The sequence below is a fragment of the Bufo bufo genome, chromosome 8, assembly GCF_905171765.1.
Source record: "Bufo bufo chromosome 8, aBufBuf1.1, whole genome shotgun sequence".
Lineage (NCBI taxonomy): Eukaryota > Metazoa > Chordata > Amphibia > Anura > Bufonidae > Bufo > Bufo bufo.
Window position 1 is genome coordinate 11,155,268 of NC_053396.1, and position 23,108 is coordinate 11,178,375.

The 23,108-nt window shown below is 50.1% G+C and overlaps 1 pseudogene; it reads left to right on the forward strand.

The window, feature by feature from the left end:
- The first annotated feature begins 20,456 nt into the window (after positions 1 to 20,456).
- Positions 20,457 to 22,949, forward strand: LOC120977569 (annotated as a pseudogene).
- The last annotated feature ends 159 nt before the right edge of the window (positions 22,950 to 23,108 follow it).

A 23,108-nucleotide genomic window follows, 5' to 3' on the forward strand; every position in this document is an offset into this window, starting at 1 on the left:
TGCCTGGTTCATTTTTAAGAACGTCAGCTTGTCCACATTGGCTGTAGACAGGCGGCTGCGTTTGTCTGTAATGATGCCCCCTGCCGTGCTGAATACACGTTCAGACAAAACGCTGGCCGCCGGGCAGGCCAGCACCTCCAAGGCATAAAAGGCTAGCTCTGGCCACGTGGACAATTTGGAGACCCAGAAGTTGAATGGGGCCGTACCATCAGTCAGTACGTGGAGGGGTGTGCACAGGTACTGTTCCACCATGTTAGTGAAATGTTACCTCCTGCTAACACGTTCCGTATCAGGTGGTGGTGCAGTTAGCTGTGGCGTGGTGACAAAACTTTGCCACATCTCTGCCATGCTAACCCTGCCCTCAGAGGAGCTGGCCGTGACACAGCTGCGTTGGCGACCTCTTGCTCCTCCTCTGCCTTCGCCTTGGGCTTCCACTGGTTCCCCTGTGACATTTGGGAATGCTCTCAGTAGCGCGTCTACCAACGTGCGCTTGTACTCGCGCATCTTCCTATCACGCTCCAGTGTAGGAAGTAAGGTGGGCACATTGTCTTTGTACCGGGGATCCAGCAGGGTGGCAACCCAGTAGTCTGCACACGTTAAAATGTGGGCAACTCTGCTGTCGTTGCGCAGGCACTGCAGCATGTAGTCGCTCATGTGTGCCAGGCTGCCCAGAGGTAAGGACAAGCTGTCCTCTGTGGGAGGCGTATCGTCATCGTCCTGTGTTTCCCCCCAGCCACGCACCAGTGATGGGCCCGAGCTGCGTTGGGTGCCAGCCCGCTGTGAACCTGCTTCATCCTCATCCTCCTCCACCTCCTCGTCATCCTCGTCCTCCTCGTCCTCCTCGTCCTCCAGTAGTGGGCCCTGTCTGGCCACATTTGTACCTGGCCTCTGCTGTTGCAAAAAACCTCCCTCTGAGTCACTTCGAAGAGACTGGCCTGAAAGTGCTAAAAATGACCCCTCTTCCTCCTCTTCCTCCTGGGCCACCTCCTCTTCCATCATCGCCCTAAGTGTTTTCTCAAGGAGACATAGAAGTGGTATTGTAACGCTGATAACGGCGTCATCGCCACTGGCCATGTTGGAGGAGTACTCGAAACAGCGCAACAGGGCACACAGGTCTCGCATGGAGGCCCAGTCATTGGTGGTGAAGTGGGGCTGATCCGCAGTGTGACTGACCCGTGCGTGCTGCAGCTGAAACTCCACTATGGCCTGCTGCTGCTCGCACAGTCTGTCCAGCATGTGCAAGGTGGAGTTCCACCTGGTGGGCACGTCGCATATGAGGCGGTGAGCGGGAAGGCCGAAGTTACGCTGTAGCGCAGACAGGCGAGCAGCGGCAGGGTGTGAGCGCCGGAAGCGCGAACAGACGGCCCGCACTTTATGCAGCAGCTCTGACATGTCGGGGTAGTTGTGAATGAACTTCTGCACCTCAAATTCAGCACATGCGCCAGGCAAGGGATGTGCGTCAAACCGGCTAGTCCCAGAGCTGCAACGAGATTTCGCCCATTATCGCACACCACCAGGCCAGGCTTGAGGCTCACCGGCAGCAACCACTCGTCGGTCTGTTGTTCTATACCCCGCCACAACTCCTGTGCGGTGTGGGGCCTGTCCCCCAAACATATGAGTTTCAGAACGGCCTGCTGACGTTTACCCCGGGCTGTGCTGAAGTTGGTGGTGAAGGTGTGTGGCTGACTGGATGAGCAGGTGGAAGAAGAGGAGGAGGAAGCCGAGTAGGAGGAGGAGGAGACAGGAGGCAAAGAATGTTGCCCTGCGATCCTTGGCGGCGGAAGGACGTGAGCCAAACAGCTCTCCGCCTGGGGCCCAGCCGCCACTACATTTACCCAGTGTGCAGTTAGGGAGATATAGCGTCCCTGGCCGTGCTTACTGGTCCACGTATCTGTGGTTAGGTGGACCTTGCCACAGATGGCGTTGCGCAGTGCACACTTGATTTTATCGGACACTTGGTTGTGCAGGGAAGGCACGGCTCTCTTGGAGAAGTAGTGCCGGCTGGGAACAACATACTGTGGGACAGCAAGTGACATGAGCTGTTTGAAGCTGTGTGTGTCCACCAGCCTAAATGACAGCATTTCATAGGCCAGTAGTTTAGAAATGCTGGCATTCAGGGCCAGGGATCGAGGGTGGCTAGGTGGGAATTTACGCTTTCTCTCAAATGTTTGTGAGATGGAGAGCTGAACGCTGCCGTGTGACATGGTTGAGATGCTTGGTGACGCAGGTGGTGGTGTTGGTGGTACATCCCATGTTTGCTGGGCGGCAGGTGCCAACGTTCCTCCAGAGGCAGAGGAAGAGGCCGAGGCGGCGGCAGCAGCAGCAGAAGAGGCCGAGGCGGCGGCAGCAGCAGCAGAAGAGGCCGAGGCGGCGGCAGCAGCAGAAGAGGCCGAGGCAGCAGCAGCAGAAGAGGCAGCAGGGGGAGCCTGAGTGACTTCCTTGTTTTTAAGGTGTTTCTCCACTGCAGTTCATGCTTTGCATGCAGGTTGTGCTAAGGTTCAGAACGTTAATGCCTCGCTTCAGGCTCTGATGGCACAGCGTGCAAACCACTTGGGTCTTGTCGTCAGCACATTGTTTGAAGAAGTGCCATGCCAGGGAACTCCTTGAAGCTGCCTTTGGGGTGCTCGGTCCCAGATGGCGGCGGTCAGTAGCAGGCGGAGTCTCTTGGCGGCGGGTGTTCTGCTTTTGCCCACTGCTCCCTCTTTTGCTACGCTGTTGGCTCGGTCTCACCGCTGCCTCTTCCTCCGAACTGTGAAAGTCAGTGGCACGACCTTCATTCCATGTGGGGTCTAGGACCTCATCGTCCCCTGCATCGTCTTCCACCCAGTCTTCCTCCCTGACCTCCTGTTCAGTCTGCACACTGCAGAAAGACGCAGCAGTTGGCACCTGTGTTTCGTCATCATCAGAGACATGCTGAGGTGGTATTCCCATGTCCTCATCATCAGGAAACATAAGTGGTTGTGCGTTAGTGCATTCTCTCTCTTCCACCCCTGGGGAAGGGCTAGGTGGATGCCCTTGGGAAACCCTGCCAGCAGAGTCTTCAAACAGCATAAGAGACTGCTGCATAACTTGAGGCTCAGACAGTTTCCCTGATATGCATGGGGGTGATGTGACAGACTGATGGGCTTGGTTTTCATGCGCCATCTGTGCGCTTTCTGCAGTAGACTGGGTGGGAGATAATGTGAACGTGCTGGATGCACTGTCGGCCACCCAATTGACTAATGCCTGTACCTGCTCAGGCCTTACCATCCTTAGAACGGCATTGGGCCCCACCAAATATCCCTGTAAATTCTGGCGGCTACTGGGACCTGAGGTAGTTGGTACACTAGGACGTGTGGCTGTGGCAGAATGGCCACGTCCTCTCCCAGCACCAGAGGGTCCACTAACACCACCACGACCATGTGCACGTCCGCGTCCCTTACTAGATGTTTTCCTCATTGTTACCGTTCACCACAATAAGAAAAATATTATTCGGGCCAATGTATTGAATTAAAATTCAGGCCTTATTTTACAGACACCTAACACTATCTGGCTATCTATTTAGGTACCGTATTACACTAATACAGGCACACCAGTAATGACAGATTTAGCTGAATATATGTGAGGCCTATTTTTTAGGCGCTGTGTGACAGGTATACGTTTAATCACAGAATTAGACTTGTATCTGCACTGTAGCGTGTGTGTTAAGTTTTTCAGAATGACCCTATCAGCACCTTGAATCTAATATACCCTTTTAGGGATAGATTTAAAGTAGGCCCGATACAGCAGAAACCACTAATTTTGAGAATTGCAAATTTGGGAATTGTTTTTCAACCCAGAACAACAACTGTGCTTTGACGGTCACTAAAAATAACTTGACCAGCTAAAACAGTACAGATTTGGATGAATATAAATGTGAGGCCTATTTTTTTGGCGCTGGGTGACAGGATCAACTTGCCCCTGATGTAGTATATGGCCAAAAAATAACCACACTATTGATGGTTAAATGCACTTGATGAAAGCTTGACCCTGATGTAGGATATAGCAAAAAATAACCACACTATTGATGGTTAAATGTACTTGGTGGTAGCTTGTGCTGGCGCACCACAAGCCACAAAATGGCCGCCGATCACCCCAGAAAAAAGTGACTGAAAATCGCTCTGGGCAGCCTAAAAACAGTGAGCAATTGAATAGCAGCAGTTCAATGATCCACAGCTGTAGATCGATCACTGAATGAAGTCTTTTGGAGGAGTTAATCACTGCCTAATCTCGCCCTAACGTCGCAGCTGCAACCTCTCCCTACACTTGTATCAGCAGAGTGACGTGCAGCGCTACGTGACCCAAGCTTATATAGAGGCTGGGTCACATGCTGCACTGGCCAATCACAGCCATGCCAATAGTAGGCATGACTGTGATGGCCTCTTGGGGCAAGTAGTATGACGCTTGTTGATTGGCTGCTTTGCAGCCTTTCAAAAAGCGCCAAGAAAGCGCCGAACACCGAACCCGAACTTTTCCGAAAATGTTCGAGTTCGGGTCCGTGTCACGGACACCCCAAAATTCGGTACGAACCCGAACTATACAGTTCGGGTTCGCTCATCCCTAATCTTGTATAATACTCCAGAGCTGCACTCAGTATGCTGCTGGTGCAGTCACTTTGTACATACATCACTTATCCTGTAATGATCCTGAGTTACATCCTGTATTATACTCCAGAGCTGCACTCACTATTCTGCTGGTGCAGACACTGTGTACACACATTACATTACTTGTGGTCAAGGCTCCGGGGGGAGTGTTGAAAAGAGGGTGGAGAAACTGGACACGGTAGGACCTAACTTGGCTAGTGGTGTGCCTTTAACCATGTAACGCGGGTAGCCAAAAAAGGGGGCTAACCCAGGGAGTCTGAGCTGAGGTGAGACTGGAAAAGAGGGAGGGTCGGGTGGGGCACCGCGCGATGCCGACACCTGGGGGAGGCCGTGCGGCCGGCTAAATACCCTATGCCCCTCCCACAAATGCAGGCTGGAAATCCAGCCTGCTATACTTGTGGTCAAGGCTCCGGGGGGAGTGTTAAAAAGAGGGTGGAGAAACTGGACACGTAGGACCTAACTTGGCTAGTGGTGTGCCTTTAGCCATGTAACGCGGGTAGCCAAAAAAGGGGGCAAAACATGGATTTAGGCAGTTTATTGTTTGAGAATTACAAAACCAAACTGGAAAAAGCTTTGGCAATCTCGACCCGTGGATGTGGGATGTAACGGGAAAAACATGAAGATTGCCACCGTCCCATCTTTCGTATGACGTGAGCGGGGACGCCATGTTTAGAAGCTGCAGATGCGGCCCCGATTCGGAAAGAGTGTCCGGAAATGGAGGCAGCGTGGAACCCCAGACCCGAAGCTATGGAACGAATGTGCCTGATGAACTGCGCGGATGTCAGTGAAAGCACGGGAAAAGGCAGTAAGGGGCTATCGGGAGTTCTCTCATGGAGAGTGGAGAGCAGCTGATTAAACACTGACACTGGGCACCAAGGATTGAATGAATTTAAGTATTCAATCTGTACCGGTGGACCGACTTGGGAGGTTTTGGAGGAAGGTAGAGAGAAGGTGAAGTGGTCTAAACTACGGTGGAGCTGACTGATTGCTGGCCCTGGATTCTGGGCTGAGGTGCAGCAGAATTCCCCAGGCCTGAGGAACCCATAGAAGCTGAGGTAGAGGGCAGCTTTGAGGATCAAACTTCTGAAAGGGCCAAAAGGACTACCATCTAGGGCGGCAGAAATTTTTGGGAATAAATCCCCTGTAACTGGTTGTCTGGTGGGAGTGCAAGGAGAAGAGAGCTTCTGAATGCCTCTCAAGACCGCCTTGACCGCCTGGGAGGAAAGGAAAGAGGTATGACTGGGATGACTGATCATGTGGTGGAGCTGGATGCCTGCTAAATAAAGTCTGATGGTGTTGTGGGACAACCGGAGCTCCTTGTGGCAGTACGCCAGGAAGGCCAGGACGAAGGAGACTCTGTCCTTGTCCCCCCTGGGGTGAAGGCGTGCAAACCGCCTGAAGGTGTTCCACCCCGTTAAATAGTTCCGGGCAGAATTAGCCGAGAGTGACTTGCGGATGAGACCGTGGGCTGCGGAAATGTACTCCTCTAGTCCATGATCAGGGCTTCGAACCCCGGAGGGTTGATCCCGACTCTCCGTGCTCCCGGCATGACCTGAAAAAACAAATTAAAGTTTAAACGGGACAGAGCATCGGCTGCGGTATTTTTCTTGCCCTCTATGTGCCTGCAGATTACACGGAGGTTGTTTTGGAGAGACAGCCAGGTGAGCTTGCGAACCAGACGCATGACCTTGGGGGAGCTGGACCTACCCCTGGCGAGGATGTCGACAACTGCTTGGTTGTCAGTTATGAAGCACACTGGCCTGTTACTCCACGACTGCCCCCAGACAAGAGCGGCTGCGATGATGGGGTAAACCTCGAGCAGGGGGAAGGACCTGGCAGCCTTCTGGTCTGAAGAGACCTGCGCGGGCCAAGGACCCGCAAACCATTGGTCCCCCCAGATGGCCCCGAAACCGAGGGAAGCAGCAGCATCGGAGAACACCAAGGGGGAGGCATCGTTCCACTGAGGAACGAAGAGGGAGATGCCATTCCAACTGGACAAAAACAGTGACCACATGGGCAGATCTGCCAAAGCATCGCATCCGAGGTGGATGAGGGCATGCTGATCTGAGGCTGTTGGGAGGAGTCTGAGCAGGCCGGAGGTGAACGATCTGCCCTGAGGCATGATCCTGGCGGCAAAGTTGAAAGACCCCAATAAAGACTGGAGTTCCAACTTTGACACCGTGCGGATACCCACGAGCCTGGCCACAGAGTCCTTTAATCTGCTTAATTTGTCCAGGGGAAGGCTGGCCTCCATTCTGACTGTGTCCAGGGTGATGCCCAGAAAGGTGATTACCCTGGAGGGGCCCTCGACCTTTGCTGAAGCCACTGGAACGTTCAGGCGGCTGAACAGGCTGAGGAGGCTGTCCAGCCTATCCGGGGCGTGTTCGGCCTGCTCGATGAGCAAGAAGTCGTCCAGATAATGGATAACCCTCGGACAGTAGGCATGGTTGACCAGGACCCAGTGAAGTGCTTGGGCGAACTGGTCAAAGAGCCAGGGACTGCTCTTTGACCCGAACGTCAAGCGGGTGGCAAATAATATTTTGCCCTCCATTTGATGCCGTAGAACTTCCACAGGTGAGGCAGAATAGGCAGCAACTTGAAGGCATCAGAAATGTCCGCTTTTGACAACCAAGCTCCTGCCCCGACCTGTAAGATGAGTTCCACGGCCTCGTCCAGGGAAGAGTACTGCATGGAGAATTCGTCCGACGGGACCAGGGAATTTAGGCTGGGGGTGCTGGATGCATGAGGAGCAGACAGGTCATAGATCAATCTTTTTTTATTAGAGGATTTTTTGGTCACCAGGCCTTTGGGGCTGACCCGGTACACAGGGAAAGGGGATTCGGCAAATGGACCGATCATGAAGCCCTTCTGCAACTCCGCCTCCAACAGTTCGTCCACCGCCCCGGGATTCGCAAGAGAAGAAAGAAGGTTGGGGCATTCATGAGTGACCTGCGGAAGGGTGACTAGCCCTGTATGGAAACCCTCCGAAAAACCCTGTTTGAGAAACAGGACAAAACTGGGGTCATGATGTTGTTGGAGGAGGGAGAGTAACAGGTCAATGTTGACCCCGCCTAGTCAGGAGCGTTTGGCCGTGCGTTGGGAACAGGAGGACTGAGGATGGGCCCTAAAGCAGATGGAGCAGATGTGCAAGGCTTTGCACTTATCATAACTGCAGAAACCTAGATTGAAATTATTACAAATCTGATTTTTCCCTAAGAAAGTGATGGGATGACCGAGTTTGTCCGTGGCGGGGTTAGGTTTCTGCGCCCCGGAGCTGAACATTGGCCTGGCAGGGGGTGGGTTGGAGACATGGGGGCACCAATCAGAAGAATGGAGGACTGATTGGCAAGCGGCACAGGCTGGGGATTTTTGCCCGGCGAAATGCCTGCAAAAAATCTCCATGTCCAAAACCGCCCAGTTGGTGACATGCTGGTGCTGGAGGAACGCTGCTGCAGCTTTTGCGGAGAAGGACCGGTGATATTCATAAAAGGCGGAACCGCCATATTTGTATCCCAGCTCGGTGACCTTGTACATGTATGTATCCAATTCTACTCTGCGGTGGGGATGAATGGAGCACACGATGTCCCGGTACAGGCTGAAGGTCAGCATAAATTCGGGGATGGACAGCTTCTTATTGAGGCGGACATCTTTAGACCTCAGCACCACCGACACATCACCGCAGGCGATTGTCCGGTTTTCGATCGTGTCATGGGTGGAGACGCCTGATGTTCTCTGATACGAAGAACGCGGGGGCGATGTCGGGAGAGGCAAGACTTGTACCTGGGATGTTGGCATGGGAAGTTGAAGGAACAGCTTCGGGCTCTGCAGGAGGGGGAGGCGTGGAAATCTTGCTCTCGACGGCCTGGAGCCTGGAATCGATGTGCGACATTGAAGATGCTAGGTTGTTAATGGTTGCATGGAGTTGGGTCAGGGAGAGCTGAATGGTCGACATGGAGACCAGGTCTTCGGAGGTTCCGGGTGGTTCGGGAGTCCTGGGTGATTCAGGAAAGAGCAGACGATATAACTCTGCCTTTCATGCTGATGCCAAGTGGCGGATCCCTTTCTTTTTAAGTTCGGCGATCAGCCTGGGGATGGTCCAGTGTCTGTAAGATGCGCGGCTGGCTGCCTCGGAGACCGCTGACTCTGGGATGGACATTGAGTCTTCAATGTCCGACACGTGAGACATGATGTCAAAAGAAGGCCGGACCCTGGAGCCTTAGAGAGTTTAGGAGGGAAAAATTTGGAAACCCTGGGAGCAATCGAAAAATGCCCGGGAATGTCCGCGAAGATGGTGAACTTCACACCCCGCGAACCTGGGATTGGCAAGTGAGGAAGAAATTTTATCTGGTACCTGCGGGGAGAGGTACACCAAAATATGCTGACAAAACGAAACTTACGTGATGATGATCAGGAAGAAAACAAAACCTGAAGGTGTCAGGCCGAAAAAAACTTAAGAAATCCTGAACGATATCAGGCGATGGAAGGACAAAACCTGAAAGAAAACACGAAAACCGAGTGGCCTGAGCGTATCAGGTAGTGAAGAAACATGACCTGGCGTAAACAAGTGACTTGAAAAACGCCGGGCCCTGAACAAGACCGAGAGCCAAGACGCGTCTGGAAACGAGGCCCCAACTGGATGCCAGCGTGGAATTTACCAGTGTGGCAGGCAGTGAGGTGACATGACCCGTGCGTGATGGCAATGGCGAGCAACAGGCCCCTGGCGTGACAGATAAAGAAGCATGAACTGACCGTGATAGGTACACCTATGAGGTAGAAGAGAAAGGTGCAACAGGACAGTAGGAGAGGAATTCGAGGTGAAGTGGTGTAAGCAGACAAATGAAAGATTTAGGAAAGATGAACGAAAAACAAGCAGGTCAGGCAAGACGGGACACGAAAACCGAACGTGACAGGAGGGAGGACATGATGAAGACTGAACAGCAAGAGGACATGACGAAAACCTGAACGTATCAGGCAGAAGGACATGAAGAAAAAACCCCGAACGTATCAGGTAGAAAGACATGAAGAGGAACCTGAACGTATCAGGCAGAAGGCACAAAGAACATCCTGAACGTATCAGGCAGAAGGACACGAAGCAAATCCTGAACGTATCAGGCAGAAGGACATGAAGGAAATCCTGAACGTATCAGGTGGAAGGACATGACGAAAAAAAAACCCGGACGTATCAGGCAACAGGACACGAAGAGAACCTGAACGTATCAGGCAACCGGACATGAAGCGAACCTGAACGTATCAGGTGACAGGACCCTAAGGGAACCTGAACGTATCAGGCGACAGGACACGGAGAGAACCCTGAACCGTATTAGTGCAAAACAGGAAAAGAAGACCACCTGGACGTACCTGGAAGGAGAAAACATGACGGGCCAGGTAAATAGAATACAGAAAAACATCTGAGCGGACAGGAAGAAATATTTTTTTTTTTTTTTATTTATCCTGGGGACACTAAAAACACAGGGGGGCTGCTAGTTGCTTAAGGTAACATCCCTCAGACAACAAGCTGCCATTCATGAAACCAGTAATGGGGCCCGGTCTGCCCCACAGACTGTGTGGGATATGACACCAACCACCTTACTGTAATTGAGAGGGACGCCTGACAGCATACTAATGTTTGTCCAAAACATGCACGTTTAGGCAAGGCAGGCCATTGTTTGGAGGAATGAATGCAGGGGAGTTTTAGGCAAGGTGAACGGGCGCCTCAGGATTTAACAGGGGGCCAAAATGAGTGAGGAATGCAGATGCTAACGAGCGGCCTGTTCTGGGAGAAGGGTGCCTCGGCAGGCTCTGACCCGCAGGTGACCGCTGGCAGACTACGGCGCTGTGCCTACCCTGAGGGAGAAGAACCCATCCACAGGGGAAGCGCAGCCTCTCCGCGTTTTCGTCTGCCGCTCCCCCAGGCACTGATACTGGCGATGCAGTCAGCCTGAGGGGGGAGAAGGAGACGCGCGGCGCCCCCCGCGATGCGACGGCTGAGAGAAGCGGCGTGCTGCTGCCAACATAGCAAACATGTACAAGTGTTTGGCTCCCTGCCCCACTAAGATCCCATCATCTGGCACCTGTGTTATGCAGGTGAAAAGTGACATCACCATGCTGCCTAAGTTAGGCCACGAGTGAACTGCATTGCCAGAGGACAGCATGGAAATGGGGCTGGCGAGTATTATTGCTAGCATTGAGCCAGTGGCAGCAGTTTAAAGAAGGGGCAATACATAGCACAATTGTGGGGCAGCGATCATTCAATCATAGTACTACAATGAGGCATCATATCTGGTAGTAATATTTTCAGCCATAACAGGAACAAGACTTTTATGGAGCACTGCGGAAGCACTTACGATTGGGGGAGTTGCCAGTTGACAGTAAGGCAGTTGGGGCCGCTATACACCTGCCCCATGCCGGACGAGCGGAGGGAGTGCAGCAAGCGGGGGTAAGGCCTGAGGGGGCCGCGCAGCTGGCGGCGGCTGCCCGTGATAGCGGACAGGTGGGGTAGCGATTTAGACCGGTTTCGCCGCGTAGGAGAGGAGTGCCGCCGCTGTCCATGGACGCTGGGAAGGCCGGAACCGGAAGTCGCACGAGGATGACGTCACGTAAGACGAGAAGCCGCACCGCGCGATGCCGACACCTGGGGGAGGCCGTGCGGCCGGCTAAATACCCTATGCCCCTCCCACAAATGCAGGCTGGAAATCCAGCCTGCTATACTTATCCTGTACTGATCCTGAGTTATTGTCACAATCAGTGTGGGGGAAAAACTCCACACTGAACACAGGAGGGAAGGGGAACAGTAACTGGGCCTGTAAACTAGGGAAGAAACAGGTCACCTCCTAAACAACACTAATTGTATGATTTTGCTAATTTATGACGTAAAGTCATGATTTTATGAAAGACACGGAGGCGAGTATTGCTTAGCTCTCTTTACTGACCAAAACCACAGCAGCAAAGAAAAAACTTGGGAGATTAGCATATCTCCATGGTAACAAACCATCCTCCCTGCTCCCCTATAAATAGTCTCTGTAATAGGAAGCCTTCCTCTTTCTTGGCGGATGCCACACCACTCGTCAGGAAACACCGGAACAGCAGCCGAGAACTGGAAGAACTGGAACTGCAACAACGCAACTGGAACAACGAACGCTGATCAGAATAAATCAGTCTGGGGTTGAGTATCTAGTCACCCTGGAAGAAACAGAAAACATAAAATCACATAGAGGGGATACTAAGATCCACTAAAGTAACAAGTGCATGCAAACAGCAGCGAAAAAATCTAATTGCAATCATACGACAATAAGCATAAAGACAAGTATAATAAATATGACCTCTAAACCTGAATAAGAGAAAACATGGGGAAGGGACTAAATGATTGAGGGAGGGCAATACTCGCCTCCGTGTCTTTCATAAAATCATGACTTTACGTCATAAATTAGCAAAATCATACAATTTTATTTCAAGACACGGAGGCTCATATTGCGAGTTCAAAGCTGACCAATGATCGAAGCAAAAACATGTGAAGTAGGGCGAAAATAAAATTTCCTAAATGTGGAGACCCTGGACCAGTCCGCAATCTTCATGACGTCCTCCAGGCGAGCGCCCGCCGCCATCATAGAAGTGGAAGACGCGCTCCGAGCAGAGTGGGCAGTGAAGATAGAAGTATCGACCCCCGCCAAAGACATAATCCACTTTACCCAACTGGCCAAGGTCGTGGTGGCAACCGGAGCAAAAGGCAGACGAAAGGAGAGGAACAACTGTGGGACCCCACTAGCACGATGAGATAATGTCCTGGCCTCATACTCTCGCAAGCAAGACACAGGGCAAAGAGCTGGAATCGAGGGGAAACCAGGGTAAGAAACCGAACGAATCTGAGTCTTAGTTCGATGAGAAATATCAAAGGTGACGCCCTCAGGAGAGAAATATCTGGGATCATAATCCAAAGCTCTAACATCAGACAGACACTCTCTTACAGGAGATGAGGCAAAATAAAGTGACCAGCTTAGCCGACAGCTGACGTAAGGAGAGATCCGAATTGGATGGCCAGGAAGAGAAAAAATTCAAAACTAGTGAAACGTCCCATGTGGCAGAGAGACGTGGTCTGGGAGGACAGGACATCCTAGAGCCCTTGAGTAAACGACAGACCAAAGGATGTTGGCCTGCAGGACGGCCCTCAAAGCCTTAGTGAAAAGAATGGCAGACCTGAAAAGATTTATAGTCCAGTAACTTTTCCAGTCTTCAAAGAGGGACGTGAGGAAACGCAGGATATCCGCTACAGAGGCCGAAACGAGATCCAAACCCCGCTCCAGGCACCAACTAGCCCAAGATCTCCAGGCCGCTCTATAAGCCCGTCTGGTGCCGGGAGCCCAAGATTCCTCCAGTAATCTCCTAGTCGCCTCCGAAAGGTCGTTGCTGACGTGGGAACGCCCGATACCCTGCAAGCTAGCAGACGAAGAGATCCATCCAGAAGGAGAGGATGCCGACTGTCTCCTGGGCCGAAGAGAAGGTCTGGACGGTCCGGCAGGAGAAAGGGTGGAAGGGTAAGGAGTTCCAACAGGTGGGGAAACCACGATTGAGTGGTCCAAAATGGGACAATCAGGATGATCTCCGCTGATTGGAAACGAACTTGACTCAGAACCCTCGGGATCATTGAGAACGGAGGAAACGTGTAATGAAGGAATCCGGACCAGTCTTGAAGGAACGCGTCCACGGCTTCCGCTTCTGGATCCGGACGCCAACTGAAGAAACGTGGTAGTGGCTTGTTCAAGCAGGAAGCGAAGAGGTCGATACAAGCAGGACCCCAGAGCGAGGAGATGGCAGAGAACACCCGCGAGTCTAATTTCCAGTCGCTGGCATCCCGGAGATAACGAGAACTCCAATCCGCCTGGACGTTGTGCGAACCTGGTAGGTATTCCGCCATGACTGTAAGCTCCTGGCTCAGACAGAAAGACCAGAGCTCCTTGGCCAAATGTGAAAGCATGGGAGAATGTGTACCGCCCATGGCACTGACATAACGGACAGCAGACATTGTCCATGCGTAACCGAATGCAAGCCCTGGCTGTGTTCTTCACAAAACTGCGGATCGCGAAGGAGCCCGTCAGAAGTTTCAAAGCGTTGATATGCAATGGAGATTCCTCCTGTGACCAACGACCCCCGGTCGATATGACTTCGCAGTGAGCCCCCCAGCCCAGCAGGCTGGCATCGGAGTCCACTGTAAAATCCGGGCAAGGACTGCAGATCGCTTTCCCGTTCCAGGCCTGAAGGTTGCAGATCCACCAGCGAATCTCGTCCCGAATTTCCGCATCCAGGGAGATCAGATCCGCGTATGAGGCCCCCTCGTGCAAGTGTGCTGTCTTCAGGCGTTGTAGGGCCTGGTAATGTAGAGGAGCCGGAAAAACAGCCTGGATGGATGAGGACAGAAGACCGATGATCCGAGCCAGATGCCGAAGAGAAATCTGTGGCGCCTCCAGTGTCCTGCGCAACTCCTTCCGGATCTCCCTGATCTTCGTCGTCGGAAAACTGAGGGTCTCCGTTACCGAATTTACGGAAAAACCCAGAAACTCCATGATTCGCGCTGGGGTCAGCACGGATTTGTCGTAGTTGATGAGAAAACCCAGCCTGGATAATAGACTCGAGGTGATGTCCAGGTGCAAAAGGAGAGTCTGCCGGTCCTGGGCCAACAAGAGAATGTCATCCAGATATATGATTAGTCTTACACCTCGACTGCCGAGCCATGCCACGACCGGTCGCATAAGCTTGGTGAAGCACCACGGGGCCGAGGAGAGGCCGAAGGGAAGGCAGGTGAAACGCCAGTTCTCTCCCATCCAACGGAAGCGAAGTAGGTCTCTGGAGGACTCCTCCACGGGGACTGTGAGGTACGTGTCTTTGAGGTCGAGCTTCACCATCCAATCCCCCTGGAGCAGAAGATCCCTGAGGAGGTGAATGCCCTCCATTTTGAAGTGCCGATATCGCACAAACCTGTTCAGGGGACGCAGGTTGATGACCGGGCGCATCTGACCGCCCTTCTTGCGTACCAAGAAGATAGTGCTTAGGACACCCATGGGGGAGTCCGGAGCGCGCTCGATCGCCTCCTTCCTGCGCAGCTCCATCAGTTCCTTGTCTATGCAATGTAGGGTCTCTGAGGAGGCAACCATAGGAAGGGGTGGTGAAAGATCTGGAAACCCCACCAATTCTATCTGGAAACCTAGAATCGTGGATAACACCCAAACGTCCGCAGACCAAGCACGAGAAAAATGTCGGAGTCTGCCCCCTACACAGAGTGGAGAAGAAAGAAGAAGAGATGGGGCACTTACCGAACGGTCGACGGGAGCCAGAATTTCCTCTGTAGCCTCTACGACTGGGGGCACCTCGTGACGGAAAGAAACCCGTTGATTGTCTGGAATCCTGGAAGGAGGACCTCTGGGTGAAGGAGCGGTGGTTGTAGGAGCCTCGGGTCTGAAACGAGGAGCGGCCGGACAGACGGCCCCTGGAGCTGCCGGCCCTGCTAGAAAAACGAGGTTGGAATACCCTCTTCATCGAGGATTGGGCCTTGTCAAGTGCCGTGAACGCTCCCACAAACTTGCTCATATCTTTGATGAACGAGTCACCAAAGAGGAGGCCCTGCGCTTCGCTACCTAACTCGGACAGGGCCAAGTTCGCCAGCTTAGGTTCGATTTTAAATAAAATCGCCTTCCATCTTTCAATTGAGAGGGAGGTGTGAACATTGCCGGCTATACATATGGCCCGTTGGGCTCAACCACGGAGCTCCTCCGGGTCAACCGGCTCATTAGCCGCCCTAGCGGTCTCAGCCAATTCGAAAATTTTTGCTAGAGGGCCAAACACGTCCAGGAGTTTATCCTGGCACACCTTGAGGGCAGATTCTAAGCCCTTCCTGGGGTTCCAGACGGATTTTTATAGGAATTGAACCATCTTAAGATCCACGATTGGAGTATCGCAAACTTTGTTTGCAACCAAGGGCCGAGGGCATTCGGCTTTCAATTTGTGTCGCGCCTCTTTGCTAAGAGGGCAGCGGACTCTCGATTATAGATACTGAGCTACATGGTCCAGCGGTAGCCACTCAGCCGACCTTGGGTGGTGCAATGAGTCGGGGTCAAATAGCGGCTCCCCAGAGGGGTCGGTCAAGGGACCAGAATGGCCCTGCAAAACCCCTGAAGCCGAAGTCCCTGCCGCAGAAGCAGGGGGAATGGGATTGGGACGGTCGGGCGGGGAGTCAGACAGGTCTGCCTCAGGGAATTCCACATCCTCAAATCCAGCCTCCTCATCATCAGAACCGAAGTCGGATCCGAAAAACAGAATCCGCTTGTGTTCTGGTACATTTCCAGCTCCTCGCCTTTTCTGCCTGGCGGGACAAGGCTCTTTTGCGCGATCCGGGCGCGCTCTCATGGGGGGCAGACACACCAGTCACAGTTCTGGAGGCAGGATGGGAAACAGTCTCTGGTTGGGTAGTAACCCTAGGCGGCGGGAGCTGTGCCTGAAAGGCCTCAGCAATAGATCTTGATAGGGAGTGGGACATAGACCCCATCGCCGCCATGATTGCCTCTGAGACAGATCGTTGAAAGGCATCCGTCAGGGACGGATCCGTAGTAGGGACGGTACCACTGGGGACAGGTGCTGCAGGAGGGGCGGGAGACCCCACCTCAGATGCCTCGGCCTGCACCTGCATGGATGGCAAGAGACATAACGCAGGCAGACCACCAGGTGACACAGGTAAACTGAATAATGGGCAGTAGGAAAATATGAACCTAACAGAAGTACTGACCGCTCTACCTGCAGCAGCCAGGGGCATAAAACAGGCAGTAGGTAGGAAAAACCTAACCTAATCGGGGTGAGCTACCCCCTGAGACGCAGCAGCAGCGTGTGGAAGCGTACGGACCGCAGGAAGAGGAGAAACGCGCACCCTGCAATCGGAAGTAGGAAGGGGGAGAAGCGGCGCAAAAATGAGGTGACTGGGAAAGAAAAAGGTGCAGCAAGATGGCCGCCGAGAATCTCGCGCCAGGAAGACGCGCAAGATCTCGGCCGCGATGATCTAAAGCAGGACCAACTGTCGGGAGGAGAACGGGGCGCGGAGAGAAAAGGTAACAAATAGAAATAAGAGCCCGATAAAGGGGGCACAGAAAAAGGCCAGAAATAACAGGAGAAAGAAAAACGCCATTGGCGTAAAGAGCCCAAGGAGCGGCTAGATGTGCGCAGAAACCTGTAGGGGAAAAGGGGAACACAGACAAAACTACAATAGGAAATACACCCAACAGGAATAAATACCCTGGGGGGAACCCCGCGCCCTGTAGGAAAAAACAGCAGAATAACCAATAGGACACTACAATGCTAAGGGACAAAGTGAAGTACTTCACTGTGGCAGCAGCAAAGAAAGAGGAAGGCTTCCTATTACAGAGACTATTTATAGGGGAGCAGGGAGGAGGGTTTGTTACCATGGAGATATGCTAATCTCCTAAGTTTTTTCTTTGCTGCTGTAGTTTTGGTCAGTAAAAGAGAGATAAGTAATATGAGCCTCCGTGTCTTGAAATAAAATCCGGGCCCTGACTACCTATCAATATGAATAGACCTTGAAGGTAGGAATATTCATAAGCAGGATACCTAGGCCCTTATATCCCTGTAAGGCCTTGGAATGAGGTAAGGATCAGAGACAACCCATTCCTCCCCAGATGGACGAATGGAAGTCTGTGTCTCAGGCCCAGATACAAACAACAGGGAATCTAACAAACACAATACAATGAGAACAGACAAGACTTATCTGAAAGTAGAAAACTGGCAACTCCAGAAGCACCAGAGTAAACCGACCAGCTAGTTAGAAGGCAGGAAGAAAATCTATAAACCGCACTTCCAAGAGTGAGAAGCGGCTACTTATGGGAAAGGTAAATTCACCAAAACACAGACACAATAAGATCCACAGTGAACTTGTCAATTTAACCCACGAGTTGCCAGTCTCTCCGATCTCCTGGTACATGCCACAGGAACGTCCATACCAGTACCCCCCCCCCCACCTTCTACGGGTGACCACCGGGCACCCAGGACCGACCTTATCCGGGTGAGATCTATGAAAGACATTCACTAAACGATTGGCATTAACGTCGGATGCCGGCACCCACATCCTCTCCTCCGGTCCATAACCTCTCCAGTGGCAAGATATTGAAGAGATCCACGGAGAACTCGAGAGTCAACTATTTTCACGATCTCAAATTCCAAAATTACCGTCCACCATGACCCGAGCGGGTGGCAAGGAAGATGGCTGTAAAGGCTCCACATATTTTTTCAACAAAGACGTATGGAACACATTATGAATTTTCATGGCCTGAGAAAGCTCAAGACGAAAAGCTACAGGATTAATAATGTCCGTGATCTTATATGGGCCGATAAACCTCGGACCCAACTTCCAGGAAGGTACCTTCAACTTTTGTTTTTTTATTTAACAATTTTTATTATTTTGAGAAGACATACATGTCAAAAGATCAGGGAATGAAATACATCAAGGAAAATGTAACATCAAATGATTATCCTAAGACAAAGAAGAAACAAGTAATTGTCTGGAAACACAGTTGTCATACCATAATGTTAACTACAATACTTTATGTAAAGTGCCTATAGGACTTCCAAAGAGTCCAGATCGAGAGGAAAATATTTCTAGAATGGAGTTCCCAATGTGAGATCTCTTCCAAAACTGTAAAACTGGTCTACCTTGTTGATCCAATGGCCAACGCTGGGTACATCAGAAGAGCGCCAGAATGTAGGTATTAATAGGCGGGCGGCCGAGATTAGGAAGGAGAAGAGGGATGCTTTATTGGCGTCAACTCTCTGGATGCCAAAGGATAAGCGAGCTATTTCAGGAGAGCAAGGGAAATTTGAAGGACAAAATGTGTTACCAAGCAGCTATAAGAGGGCATTTCCACCATATATGAATGAACGTGCCTCTATCCAATCCGTATCTCCAGTATAGGTCTGGGATGGTAGGAAAATAAAGAGATATCTTACCCGGGGTTCTGTACCACCGGGACAAGACTTTGTATCCATTTTCTTGCACACGGAGACAATGCGAAAGTTTGTGGGGGGGTTCTGAAGAGTCTATTAATCTCAGCTAGTGAGAATTGCCTCTCTAGATCTTTCTCCCATTGGCCTATAACAGCTGGTTTGACATCCAGGGAAGGTAGACCCAGTTTCTTATACAGAGTGGAGATTAGTTTAGGGGGTATCTAAAAGAAGTCAATAGACTTTCAAACCAAACCAATCCAGGGGATTCTGGGTATTAAAAGTTTTAGCCCAATGAGTGACTTCATTTCATAGGGAGTTGAGGAGTAAACTATGTGAAGGTGGGATACTCAATTTCGACCCCAGTACCAACTCTGAAGGGATGCAGCCCTCTGCGTGGAACAGATCAATTATCAAAGTAGGGGAAGATCTGGCCGAAAGAGGACAAGATTCCGTAAGGGCTTTAGGGGTGAGAGAAATTACATCTTTAATATGGAGAAGAGGGGACGGTATAGCAAAGGGCTTATGGGTGGTAGAGAACCACCCCCATACCTTTAGGGTGGCGTGTACCATAGGATTAGGGATCAAGGAAGGGATCGGAAACTTTCGGCCCGCTAACAACAGGGCCCCAAGGGAGGAAGGAAAGCATAGATTTTCCAAGGGGAGCCATTTCTTATGACAGGAGGGTCGGAGTCAGTCCACCACTCTACAGAGGTGAATAGCTTTCATATAAAGTTCAGGGTCAGGAAGACCTATTCCCCTAAACAGTTTGGGCTTAGTCAAGGTAGAGAAGGAAATTATAGGTTTCTTTCCTTGCCAAATGAAATGGCGGATATGGCGATTCAAGGATCGGAAGTATGATTTAGGGATTGCAATCGGAAGTACCTGAAGTAAGTAGGTGAGCTTTGGGATTTTCCTTTTCGAAAACGTTCTTTATTAAAATTTTCCAGCCGTTCGAGATAAAGGGGTTAAAAAAAAAAAAACTGTCAGTTTGCAGACTATTATTTCTCAGTTCCGTGAACTGACAGCTCAAGTGTAGCTCTCGTCTCCGATCTCCTAAACACTCATGCTACTTAACTGGTATCAAACGGACAGGAACATGGCTTAAAGTAATGTTTTTAAAGGTCAGGAAATCATAGATCAGGCTTCTTTTGAGCCCTGTTTTTGAACCCCTGTATCAGGAATTTTTTGGGTTAACAAAGACCAATTGAAAAAAAAAAAAAGTGTTTAGCCCAAAATGAGTAAAATGCAATCATAAAAATTGCCCAGAAGGTGTCCATAGCCTTTAAAGAGAATCTGCCACCTCCGAAACACCCCCCCCCCCCCAAATAGAGTAAGTAGTGTCAAGGAAGCAGAGTTCAGTTATAAAAAAACTAATTACCCTCATACTCGCACTCTGAGGCTGTGCTCCTAGCCATTGAGGCGCCTCCAAACTCATGCACAAAATGGAGAGGAGTCTATCCAATGCCTTTTAATGCTGGTTTGTGGGAGCACAGCCTCAGAAGGCAAGTGAGCATGAAGATACAAATTGCATAATCAGACTTGGAACCATTTGCACTATACATTGTTTACTCTAGATCAGGGATGCTCAACCTACGGCCCTCCAGCCGTTGTAAAACTACAACTCCCACCATGCCCTGCTGTAGGTTGTCCGGTCATGCAGGGAGTTGTAGTTTTGCAACAGCTGGAGGGCCGCAGGTTGAGCATGTCTGATCTAGATACGGGGGTGTTTTGGAGCTGAAAGATTCCCTTTAAGACCTTGAAGCAACAATACTTGTCTATTTAGCGGGAAGAGTTCTTTTCTACCCAAAAAAATAATAATTTAAACTTGACAGCCTATATGTTCACATGACATACGCAATTCCTAAATATTTGTCTCTGCAAATTGGTACAGGTAGGTTTCCATAATTGTGCACTGAATGGATAAAGTTAACATGTCAAGAGATCAGAAGATCACACTCTTCTGATCTTCAGCCGTATTTCTTGTCAAGTATCTACTTACTCTTCTGGGCAATTTACTAATTATTCTCCTCACCACCGAAGATCAGAAGCTGGACTTTCCCGTGTACTTCTTCCTCGGGAACCTTTCCTTTGTCGACCTTTGTTTCCGCTCCACTTATGTTGGCCAATCTTCTTCGGGACAGGAAGTCCATCACCTTTAAAGCATGCATGAGCCAGCTGTTCTTTCTATTCTCCACAAGCATGGAGTGCTTTATCATGGCCGTCATGGCTTACGACAGACTGGCTGCCATCAGCAATCCACTTCATTACTTATACGTCATGAACAAGAAGACATGTGTTGGCTTTATTGTGCCCTCCTGGATATGTAGCTGGTTACATTTGGTTCTACACATCTCCATTATTTCTTCTGTGAATTTCTTTGGGCATGATTCAGGAGCACTCCTGTGACCTGGCTCCCTTTGACTTGCTCAGATACGTCAAAGTATGACCTTGTGATGTTTACAGGTTCTTTGGTCGCAATGGGTCCCTTTGTCTTTGTAATGGTCTATTGTAGGATCCTCAAAATCATCTTAATGCTGCGTTCATCCCCCCTGAAGATATCAAGCTTTCTCCACTTGTTCTTCGCACTTAACCTCAGTTGCCCTTTTCTTCGGTACCATATTTTTCACTTATTTCAGTCCATCGACGGCAAATTCAGTTGAAGACAACAGGTCGGTGAACGTTGTGTACTCCATCCTTACTCCTCTTCTCAACCCTTTTATCTATAGTCCAAGGAACAAGCAGGTGAAGGAGACTCTGAAGATGATTTTACTAACGCTTCACTACATAAAAGAGGTCCATAGTCGTAGTCAAGCCGTTATTACGACCATTTGCTCTCCATGTCGCAAAAGTTTTAGCCAAAAATGGGAGAAAAAAAAAAAGCTCATCGTGAACAAAATAAATTTTATTAAAGAAATAGAAACTTCCTCGAAAGGATGAACTCAGTTACAGTTACTTAAGGCAGATCAAGAACGAACTATGCAGCCTTAAGAGTGGATCTGTTACCACAGTGAAGGCGGACATTTTTATCTTCAAGCTAAAAATAAATAAATATGGTAAAATTTACTATGACATAACAGGAACCCAGGCAGGAATTGTCCCAGTGAGGTCAGCGATTCTGAATCACATAGGTTCTCCGACACAATTTAACTGCTACAATGGCTGCCTCCGCTACAAGCGGTCCGGAGTTACATCCTGTATTATACTCCAGAGCTGCACTGACTATTCTGCTGGTGCAGTCACTGTGTACATTACATTACTTATCCTGTACTGACCCTGAGTTACATCCTGTATTATACTCCAGAGCTGCACTCACTATTCTGCTGGTGCAGTCACTGTGTACATACATACATTACTTATCCTGAGTTACATCCTGCATTATACTCCAGAGCTGCACTCACTATTCTGCTGGTGGAGACACTGTGTACATACATTACTTATCCTGTACTGACCCTGAGTTACATCCTGTATTATACTCCAGAGCTGCACTCACTATTCTGCTGGTTTTCAATAGCAAGATACGACAACCTTGTCAATGGAAAACCTCTTAAAAGCTTAGATGAAGAATATACTTTACCTTGTGCTAAGATCTCAGCTCTGAAGCCAGCAGAATAGTGAATGCAGCTCTGGAGTATAATACAGGATGTAACTCTGGATCAGTACAGGATAAGTAATGTATGTACACTGTGACTGCACCAGCAGAATAGTGAGTACAGCTCTAGAGTATAATACAGGATGTAACTCAGGATCAGTACAGGATAAGTAATGTATGTACACAGTGACTGCACCAACAGAAAAGCGAGTGCTGCTCTGGAGTATAACACAGGATGTAACATTTGTACAGTGACAGCTTTTTATAGTGAAGACGTTCTAGTAGAGGTGAGCTAGTGAAGATAATAGCACTCCCAAATAAACAGTCCCCACCATACAGACTGGAATATAGTGTATATGGTCAACCCTGGGCTCCTCAGGCCAGTCAGAGTTCAAATGCTCCTCAGTAGCTTACCTCTATTAGGGATCTTAAATCTGTCCAATTTAAAGGGATCTGCTATAAATGCCAGATGGCTATTGGGTGATTAGAAAACAATGGGAGAGGACCACGTCTTACAAGACATAGGCCCAGGTCCACAGCTCTACTCATATCTAACACGTCAGCGTGGCGCACAAACCAGACAGCTCTGCACAATATAACAAATATAAAGATATTTATCCTTTATTTAAAAAGCAGCAACTTTTTTTTATTTTTTCGACAAGAGAGTTACAGCGAAGAGAGGATCGTCATCTACTGTCGGCAAAAAGGAAAAGCAGTCTGTCCCTGGACGAGGCAGAAAGGAAGACTAGTCGGACAGGTCTTGGTTAAAAGATCATGACATTTGACTTTCGAGACCGTAATAAAATAAAAGCAACTCTGCAGAAATAACCTGACATTGATTCGAGAAGAACTTCAACTATAATATCTGCGGGCCAGCCTCAGTTACGTCCAGTGTAGAAAAAGAAATC